Source organism: Psammomys obesus, unplaced genomic scaffold, assembly GCF_907164565.1.
Source record: "Psammomys obesus unplaced genomic scaffold, mPsaObe1.curated_primary_1811, whole genome shotgun sequence".
In the NCBI taxonomy this organism is placed as follows: domain Eukaryota; kingdom Metazoa; phylum Chordata; class Mammalia; order Rodentia; family Muridae; genus Psammomys; species Psammomys obesus.
The window spans coordinates 14,511,751-14,520,127 of record NW_026596091.1 but is presented as its reverse complement, the minus strand read 5'-3'; the positions used below and the strand labels follow the sequence as shown (position 1 = coordinate 14,520,127).

The 8,377-nt window shown below is 41.1% G+C and overlaps 1 pseudogene; it reads right to left on the bottom strand.

Annotated features, from left to right (window-relative positions):
- Positions 1-1,380: 1,380 nt before the first annotated feature.
- On the bottom strand, positions 1,381-2,341 carry LOC129691775 (sideroflexin-2-like; annotated as a pseudogene).
- Positions 2,342-8,377: the final 6,036 nt, after the last annotated feature.

The following is an 8,377-nucleotide window of genomic DNA, read 5'->3' as shown; positions in this document are numbered from 1 at the left end:
GGATTTTTCTGTGTGACCCTGGAACTCACTCTGTAGACCAGGTTAGGCTCCAACTCAGCAACCCTCCTGCTGAATGCTGGAATTACAGAAGTGCACCCCACCCTACCCCATACACCTTTAAGTTTCTTTGGACCTGGTGGATTTCTGATCATAGGTACCTCTTTCCTATCAGTACATGACAGTCTCTTTGGTATTTGTCCAGCTGTTTGTCTTTTTTAGTACAAATGACTCTAAAAGCTGAAAACTCAGATCTAGCAACATTCCCAATGAGGCATCCAAGTCAGGGCATAATAGGGAAGGGAAGAATGAGTCTCCAAGGACCTACAAACCAGTCCCTCTCCTCTTCCTGATAGGAAGCTGGAGAGATAGCTCAGCAGGTAAGAGCAGAGGCTGCTCTTCCAGAGGACCTGGGTTTGATTTCCAGCACATACGAGGCTCACAGTGGTAACTGCAGTTACAGAGGATCTGAGACCCTCTTCTGACCTCTGTGGGCACTGTTCACAGAGACACATAGATGAAGGCAAAACACCATACACATAAAATAAAAATAAATGATAAAAAGCCTTTCAGAATCACAGAGGTAAGTGTTTCCCTTGCTTGGGAAGGAGGAAGTGGGAGGAAAGAGGAAGGGGACTTAGTCCATCGATGGTCTTGACTGGAAAAGATTCACAAGTTTCCTAATTACTCCAGATTATGTAAGTATGGAAGTATCTCCTGAGAAGGCCTTGGCTTCTGGACCCAAGGGACAGGAGTCAAGGACAAAACAGACAGAATATTTCTGTCCTTCATCCCTCACTTTTTTGAGTCACTCTCTCTAACTCAGGTTAACCTGAAATTGCCCATGTAGGGAAGGTTGACTTGGAACTCTTTTTTTTTTTTTTTTCTTCCAGACAAGGTTTCTTTATGTAGCTCTGGCTGTCCTGGACTCCCTCTATAGATCAGGTTGGCCTCAAACTCACAGAGATCTGCCTGCCTCTGCCTCCGAGTGCTGGGATTAAAAGCGTGCACCACCACTTACCGGAGACTTTGCACTTCTAACCCTCCTGCCTACCTCCCAAGTACAAGAATCACCAGCGTATAAAACCACGCCTGAATCACATAATGCCAAGGGTTGGATCCAGGGCTTTGAGTGGGTGTTAGGCAAACACTCCCAATTGAGTTACACCCCACCACCACCTCCATCCCCTCGACTTTTTGTTCTATAGAGTCCAATAAGTTAGGTACCTGTATATAAACAGGAGTCCCCTCCCCACCTACCTACTCTATTTTCCAATCTAGCCTGGCTCAGACCTTACTGCAAGAGGAATGTGGACACAGGTATGCACAGCTGCCAGGAAAAAGCTGGTCCATCCAGGGTTGGTCCTTCCAGGCTCGGGGCACTTAGAGACCCTTATTAAAGTAGACAAAGATGGCTTGTTCTCCGTACTTGGCCTTGACGGTGTTCTGTAGCTCTGGTTGTAGATAGGAAACTGGTAATTCGCGTTCCTGAGGGAAGAGCCCACACGCCACTGGTACCATGAAGAGGAGGAAGCACCCACCCAACAAAACCTGCAGCGGAGCACGCAGCACTTTCACTTTCTTCATCACATGCAGCCTCTCCATGACGACCGGTAACACGATCATGCCAGGGGCTGCCATGGTGATCCGAGAAATAACCACTTGGGTGATGCCCACAGCTGCAGCTCTCTGAGAAGAGCCAAGCTCATTTTGGTTCTTGTCCTTCACACAGATGCCCTGGATGAGTCCCTGCTGTCGCATCATTGGGATATTAACACAGTTAGCTGCAGCCGCAGGGGCAAAGGGCACCCAGCCCACTGCCGTGGCTCCCGCAGTGGTCGTAGCTGTGAAGTAGGAGAGGGCCGTCTGCCTGACTGATGTGGGGGAATCACCCACTGCCAGAAGACGACCGCAGGCATTGTCCTGTAGAACGGGAGCATGAAGCCTGTGATGAGCACGCCGCTGGGACCTGGAAGGACATCCGCCCGATGACATTCAGCATACAGCAGCTGCTCCACCTGAGTGCCGGGGGGCACAAGCGCCATCCTGTCACCCAAGGACACCAGCAGTGACCACCCTGCCTTCCCGAGACCCCTGCCAACTCCTTCACTGTTCTCCCTCCCCTAGAGATCCCAGCAATTTTGTGCTGGTGCCTCCAGCCCCTCCCCCCGCCACCCACTCACCTGCTCTTCTTCACCATCGCCTTGGCCCAGTCCAGCTCCTGCTCTGATGCAAAGACAGTGCGTGGATCGGTGATGTTAAAAAAGTGTTTCACACGCCCCAGGAAGGTGTCCTGATCCCAGCGGGGGGCATCGATGTTAAAGCCAGACAGCTCGGCCTCCATATTGTTCACTCACAAACTGCCGACTGGTCCCAGAGGGATGCACCGGGGCAACTGCCACCAGGCACAGCAGACTAGGTTTTTTTATGTTTTTGTTTATTTTTTGTCAAGTTTCTTTTTCCATTTTTAAGTGTAGGTACTACAAAAATTTAAAAATTACACAAATGAACATTTTATTTGCGGGTGCACATTATTTACGATTTAATATAATATTTTTATTATTTTTTGAGAATTTTTTTACAATGTATTATGATCATATTTACCCCCACTCCTCCTACCAACTCCATCTAGGTTTACTTTCCACCTCTCCAAATCCAATAAATGCTCATATTTACAAGCCAGTTTACAGAAAATGTGAGGGAAACATAGTTAATTGTTTAAGATAGTATAAATCTGTACATATACAAAGGTAAAACTAAATAGGTATCTAATATATGATGGCAAGATGGAGGGTAGCACTAAAATAGTCATTAGCTTATCTCAAATAGAAAAAAATATGTGCAATGACTTTGTAGTGCTATGAGGTGTTAATTGCTCAAAGTATATTAATTATAGAAATAAGATGATATTAACACATAGGAAAATGTAATATATATCCATCTGTACTTATATATTACATATCAAATTTATATTAAAGGATATTCCATAACAGAGTCCAAGTTCTTTAAAGTAGCTAAATCAAGAGAACTAGATGAAAGTATTTTGCTAGCAGTACAGGGAAAAATGAAAAAAATAAAACCATTGATTATTTCAAGGAACTGTTTCTAGACTCTCAGGGTGAGTTAGGAGAACTGGAAAATAAAATTGTTGTTCCCACAGGACGATTTGCCCAGTTGTTTGAATTTTACCAAGCATATGTATTATTTACAGAAAATTAAATTGCAAATATAACACTATGGAGCCCTCGGTGATTTGGATTTTATTAATTTATTACCTTGAAAAGATACATAAAATATAAATGAATTATTCATGATAGGCTATTACGCTGTAATTGCAATGGCACAATTTTCACCAACAAGCCAAATGTTTCCTTGTCCATCATCAGATCAGCCGTGCCATGTACCTCCCTTTAGAGAGGAAACTGATGGGATGGCAGCTCCCTTGCAGGGGGCATCCTGACTTGTCAAAGCTTCCCTTCCTTCACAGCACTACAAACCCGTGTCTTGAAAGTGCTATCTGGTGGCCCCACTCGTTTAAAGTATGCTTACTTTTTCTAGATTGGAAATGTTAACTTTTATATTCTGAAACAGAAGATAACAGCTATTTCTGTCAAAATCAGTCTATACTTAGAGATTTGTGGTAGGTACATTTGTATTTCATGCTGCACCGTGAGGTTCTTCCTGATATCCTCCATCTTCAAATTAAAGTAAATCAAATTAATTTCCCATGCTTTTTTCTTGACTAATTTAAAGACCGAGAATCTGATATGAATTTTCAGGAGTAGAAGAACTCGTGTTGGCTCTTCTCTTTTTCCTGCTCTAAGGCATTTGCACTTACAGAGACAAACAACTTTGAATTGTTAGTTTGAATGCTAGCAAGGGGGCTGAAAAGGGAACAAAAGGCAGAATTTATCTCATTGGGAACAAACACTCAGCACCTGTTTTATATTGCCTATGGCTTACCAGATGGTTTTTGAAAAGCAAAAACAAAGAAACAAACAAAAAACTACAAAAAAACTCAATAATAATCATTTATGCTAGTATTTTGCTGTTCTGATCTATTTCTCCAGGAACGCTGTAACCTGTCTTATAAAACCTTTAAAAACTCAAAAAGTTGCTGGGCATAGTGTTGAACACCTGTAATCCCATCACTCAGGGAGGCAGAGGTTGGCTGATCTCTGTGAGTTCTTGGCCAGCCTGGGCTACAAAGTGAGCTCAGGACAGCCAAGGCTACACAGAGAAACCCTGTCTCAAAAACAAAAACAAACAAACAAACAAACAAATCTCAGAGTCTTTAGATTTCACTAGTTCAGCTGAATGTCTCAAAAAAATAGATATTTTAAAACTAGGACAACAACAGAAATTTAAACAAAACAAAACAGAAAAACAAACCCATTGTTTTATAATACAGTGTTAAACTTACTTATGAGATTTGACTCTCTATAGCTACATATATATTTATTACATACCCTCACTATGTGGCCTTGGCTGGTTGGGTAACCTTGGGATGGTTTAGTTGTTAAATTGACCACATGAGGAAATAACTAAATGAATTAACCAAATGAAGGACACACCTGTGAAGGACTTTTGCATAACTTGAAGCAGGGAGATCCCCTTCTAATCCTAATCTGGACCTTGAAGCAGGAAGACAGACCTTTAATACAAATCACTTGAGCCAGGAAAAGACATGCTTTTAATCCTAATCATGAGTTTAGAGGAGACCCCTTTAATCCAGGTGACTCAACCTGGTTAAAAGCCACCTCTAATCTAGTCCACACCTTTTCTGGAAGACTATATACGGTCACAAAAGAAGAAAAACTTTGCTCTTTTCCTGCTTGTTCTCACCTTGCTAGAGAGTCCATTCATTCACTAGCTTTAGAGCCTTCTTGTTAAAGATTCCAGAGTATACCAAACCCAACTGAGATTCCCTGCCTTATTGACTGAGAAACTACTGGATTGTTAAATTTTCCAGTCATAGTCTGCCATTGTTGGATGAGCCTGTAAACAATTCTGAACATTCTCTCCTCTCTCTGTGTATATAATATGCAGAAAGAGAAAGAGAGAGAGGGAAGGGATATATGTATATATAAAGAATATACATATATATATATACATGTGTATATGTATATTTGTATATATATATGTATATATATATTTTCTCTTTCTATGTATATAATATACATATATATATACATAGAAAGAGAAAGAATTCTTTATGTTCTGTTACTCTAGAGAACCCTGGCTAATACAAGCATCGAAATTCATCAAAGTCTGCTTCTTCAGTGCCGCAATTAAAGTCATGTGATGCCGCATCCAGAATTGTAATATTATAATTTATTATTTATTGCTTTCTCAAAATAGAATTATCTTTAACAAGATATCTTACTATATAAGATACATAAAGAATATACTTTTAGGGAGATTTTGGTAAATAAAACAAACTGCTGCTTTAGTAAATCATAAATTCCAATTTATGTAAAGCTTCCAATATTTTGCAAAAAATGATCAAGAGGATACAGTTCAGACAAATACTTGTTGCTGTTGTTGCTGTTCTGAGACAGGGTTTATCTGTGCATCCTTGGCAGTCCCGGATTCTATCTGTAGACCAAGCAGGCCTCAGGCTCACAGAGATATGACTGCCTCTGTCTCCCTGCATGCTAATAATAAAAGGTGTACCACCATACCAAGCTAGACTAACATTTTAATAATTAGTCAGTCGTGAATATGTTTATCTTCTGATGATGTTTACTGTTATTCCTAAACCACTGTATACACAAATCACCACACAGAGACTGGGTTTATTTAGTTAACCTAGAACATAATGCTAAACAATAATTACTCCCTCCTAAACCTCCAAGCCCTCATAGTTTCCTAACATTTAGAATTCCCACATCATACTTGCTTTTAATGATATATTAGGTCCAGTCCATCTCTCCACCTCATTTCAAAATCTATCCTCTAGCTCTGCTCTCTTAGCTCTCCTCTTGTACCTTCTCCTCCCAGTCATTTCCTGCCCTCTGGCTCCTCCCCTCTTCCCTGTCCTCTGGCTCCTCCCTTTGCACAACATTGTGGCTAGTTATTTTATTTTGGCCTGTTTACACACAGTTGAGACAGGATGCTTAAAATAAATATCACAATGCAATATCCCGATTGAAACCAGAGTGTGGGGGGGGGGAGAAAGCATTTGAATGAACAAGGGTAAGGTGTATACATTCAAAAGAACATTATACCAACAAGTAAGCATGTATCTTTTTTCTTTCTATTTGCAGTAATGTATTTATTATTGGGATAATATTAGATTATGAAGATTAAATATTATTCCATAATATAACTACAATAAATTGTGCTGACCGCATTTTGATTTAATCTAACGCCTTCTCATTAAATGGTAGTATGATTAGCATAATGCATTAGTCACAAGCTGGTACAACTTTTAAATATACTTTTAATGATTCCTGATGTGACTTGATGAGCGCCGGTGTGCTGGGGGTGGGCTCCCCTTTTCTGAGGAGTAGGGAATGGGGCTAGGAGGAAGAGGTAGTGAGGGTGAGACCATGAGACCGGGAGGAGAGGAGAGAGGGGGCTATGATCAGGATGTAAAATAAATAAAATTTTAATAAGAAAACTTCACGATTTATTTTATTCATCATCGTCTTACTGCTTCCCTAATGACCTTTAGATCTACCCCACCCCCACTGTTATGTCTTTTCATGATTTTAAATACCCCATCCAGTCCATGTGTTGCCCATGTACTCATGCATTTTGGACCATTCACTGGAAACAGGGGACCTCATTTAAGTCAAGGGTAAGGCTCATGAGGCCCTTCTCCCTTGCCTCCACCCCATGCTTAGAAGTTGACTGCCTTGATCTTGTTCATGTCATGGGAAGATATCCACAAATGCTATGAGTTCATGACTTCTAACAGTCCTGCCATGTCCTGCTCTGGTCTTCCTGGACCTCCAGCTCTTACAATACTTCTGCCCCTCTTCAGTGATGGTCCTTGAGCCAGAGTGGGTGAAGGCGATACACTTGTTAAATTTGTGGCTGAACACTTCATAGATACTTATTCTGTGCACTTCAGCCAGTTTTGAGTTTCTGTATTAACCACTGTCTACTCTGCAATGAACATTTCTGATGAGGGTTGAAAGCTACGCTAATCTATGGGTATAGGAATAGGAGCTTAGAGGACAGCTTGACAATATGTCTGTTAAGAATACTGGCCTGCTCTTTGATCACCTCCCCCTGAGGGGGGAGCAGCCTTACCAGGCCACAGAAGATGACAATGCAGCCACTTCTGATGAGAACTGATAGTCTAAGATCAGAAAGAAGGAGAGGAAGACCTCCCCTATCAGTGGACTTGGGGAGGGGCATGCATGCAGAAAGGAGAGGAAGGGTGGGATTGGGAGGGGAGGAGGGAGGGGCTTATGGGGGGTACAAAATGAATAAAGTGTAATTGATAATAATAAAAAATATTAAAAAAAAGAATAGTAATAGTCAACCCTGGGGTCTGTGAACATACCAGCAATAGTCTTGTCCTCCTGTGCAGTGGTTCTTTAAATCCAATCAGAAGGTAGTCAGTACCATTGTTATGTCTCTGCCACTATTGTACCCACAGCTATGTCATTATCATATTGTACCCACTCTGGTCATTATCATAGTTCACAGCTTTCACAACAGGCTGAAATTGTGGATGACTTTTTTTTTTTTTTTTTTTTTTTTTTTCCTTCTAGAAACCTACACGGCGCATTCTGGTATTATGAAGGCTATCTAGCATAGAGGAAGCTTTCTGGTTAGTACAAACTTGATTTCTCCAGATCTTCTTGTCCTAGTCAGTGTCCCATTGCCATGAAGAGACAATATGACTATGACAACACTTACAAAAGAAAGCACTGGAGTCTTGCTTACAGTTTCAGAGGTTTATTCTACCCTTATCATGGCAAGAAACATGGTGGTACACAGGCAGATTTGCAGCTAGAAAAGTAGCTGAGAATTCTACATATGGATCCACAGGCAACAGGGACAAGGTACAACTGGTTATGGCTTGGGCTCTTGAAATCTCAAAGACCACCTACAGTGACACACTTCCTCTTCCTCCAGTAAAGTCAAACATGCTAATCCTTTTAAATAGTGCCAACCCCTGGTGACCAAATATTCAAATCTCTGAGGGTGCCATTCTCTTTCAATCCACCACACTTCAGAAATAAAGTCTTTCCTATAAATAGTTCTGGCGGGCAACCAAAAGCACTAACACTTGCCTTGTTGGGTGCCAATCCAGGGAGGATGAGCACCAATGGCATTGGGCTTTCATTTGGTTGACCTGCAGTTTCTAGAAGATATATATATATATATATATATATATATATATATATATATATATATA